The sequence below is a fragment of the Cebus imitator genome, unplaced genomic scaffold (genome assembly GCF_001604975.1).
Source record: "Cebus imitator isolate Cc_AM_T3 unplaced genomic scaffold, Cebus_imitator-1.0 Scaffold47, whole genome shotgun sequence".
Classification (NCBI taxonomy): Eukaryota; Metazoa; Chordata; class Mammalia; order Primates; family Cebidae; genus Cebus; species Cebus imitator.
In genome coordinates this window covers 13,812-15,940 of record NW_016107362.1, presented here as the reverse complement: position 1 = coordinate 15,940, position 2,129 = coordinate 13,812, and the positions used below count along the sequence as shown (strand labels likewise).

At 41.9% G+C, this 2,129-nt stretch overlaps 1 long non-coding RNA gene across 1 annotated transcript in view; it reads right to left on the bottom strand.

The window, feature by feature from the left end:
* Nucleotides 1-2,129, bottom strand: part of LOC108303430 — a 27,578-nt gene that overhangs the window by 16,756 nt on the left and 8,693 nt on the right. The window contains exon 4 of the long non-coding RNA XR_005199996.1: nucleotides 1,537-1,645. This is a non-coding gene — a long non-coding RNA (uncharacterized LOC108303430). The remainder of the gene's footprint in view (nucleotides 1-1,536; nucleotides 1,646-2,129) is intronic.

Genomic DNA, 2,129 nt, shown 5'->3' with positions numbered 1-2,129 from the left:
CTGGCTAATTTTTCTATTTTTAATAGAGACAGGGTTTCACAATATTGGTCAGGCTGGTCTTAAACTCCTGACCTCAGGTGATCCTCCCACCTTGGCCTCCCAAAGTGCTAGGATCATGAGCGTAAACCACCATGCCTTTTTTTTTTTTTTTTTTTTTTTTTTTGGGACAGGGTGTCACTCTGTTGTCCAGTTTGGAGGACAGTGGTGTGACCTCGGTTCACTGCAAACCTCTGCCTTCCGGGTTCAAAGGATTCTGGTGCCTTAGCCTCGCGAGTAGCTGGGACTGCATGCATGTGCCACACCCTTCAGCTAATTTTTTGTATTTTCAGTAGAGACAGGGTTTCACCATGTTGGCCAGGCTAGTCTGAACTTCTGACCGCAGGTGATCCACCAAGTCTTGCTCTGTTGTCTGGGCTGGAGTGCAATGGTATGATGTTGGCTCACTACAATCTCCACCCAGAAGCTTCAAGCAATTCTCCTGTCTCGGCTTCCTTGAGCAGCTGGGATTACTGGCGTGTGCTACCATGCCTGGCTAATTTTTTGTATTTATTTTATTTTTTTCTTGAGACGGAGTCTCGAACTGTCATCCAGGCTGTAATGCAGTGGAGCGATCTCAGCCCACTGCAATCTCTGCCTCCTGGGTTTAAACAATTCTCCTGTCTCAGCCTCCTGAGTAGCTGGAACTAGAGGCATGTGCCACCACACCCAGATAACTTTTTCTGTATTTTTAGTAGATGAGGGTCTCTACTAAACATACAAAAAAATTAGCAGGGTTTCACCACATTGGCCAGGCTGGTCTCAAACTCCTGACCTCAAGTGATCCACTTGCCTCGGCCTCCCAAAGTGCTAATTACAGGTATGAGCTACTGTGCCCAGCCAAGATGAACTTTTAAAAATGCAGCAGAAACAAAGCAAAGTGCTGACCTCTGGTAGGAATCAACAAACTTTTGAAAGATTTCAAAAACTCTAAATTCCTATTCTTTAAAGAGTTGAAACAGGTAGTATAGGAAGAGGATACCATTATGGGTGACCACATACATTTTTTTTTTTTTTGAGACAGATTCTCACTCTGTCACCCAGGCTGGAGTGCAATGGTGCAATGTCGGCTTACTGCCAGGCTCAAGCAATTCTCCTGCCTCAGCCTCCAGAGTAGCTGGGATTATAGGTGCTGATCACCATGACCGGCTAATTTTTTTTTTTTATTTTTAGTAGAGATGGGGTTTTACCATGTTGGCCAGGCTGGTGTTGAATTCCCAACCTCAGGTGACTTGCCTGCCTTGGTTTCCCAAAGTGCTGAGATTATAGGTGTGAGCCACTGTGCCCTGCCAGACCACATAAATTCTTATAAAACAAAGTAGGTGGAGGCAGGCAGAATGATTTACGGAAAGTGAAACAAAGTATTGCAGGGGATGGTAATACACACAAGTTTAAAATGTAACATGTCTGTTAACGTGTTGGCTGTAGATTTCTTACCCTTACCAAAAAACTGTAATAATCTCCATGGAAAAAATCCACTTGTTAAATCTTAAAATTTACCTTATTTTTTACTTGGTCAATATTCTTTACAGGTGTAACTGAAATAATCCTCACAGGGTTCTCTTCATTTTCACTTACTCCAGTTTCTGTTGCCTCTGAACTCTGTTCCCTGTTTAAGACACGTAAACCAAGACTTCATATTTCCATGAAGAGAAAGTTCACTATCTCACAGTACCAATAAAAACAGGCTGAGGCTGGTTTTGAAACCTGGCCAAATGAAGCAATGATAGCAAGATTCAGATACTCTGTAGTTACACACAACTGCTTTAAAAACATCATTTTCCATTTAGTTTTGATCAAGTGGTATCAATTTCTATTTTGCCTTAATAACATTAAGACAGAAATGACTGCCTAACACCACTCTACAAAGGATTGTCAAGAAACAAAATGCCACAACTACAGTAAGCTTTATCTTTTGGGAACAAAGAATCCTAAAACAAAAACAGAACTACAGACCATAGGATAGTACAGCCATTTCCATGGTGTTCTACAAAAAAGGGGGCTGTCAAAAGAGGCTATTCGGTAGGTATTTGAGGCCACTAGTCTTTAAAACATATTAAAACCTGCACGAGGCTGTTGGGGGAAAAAAAAAA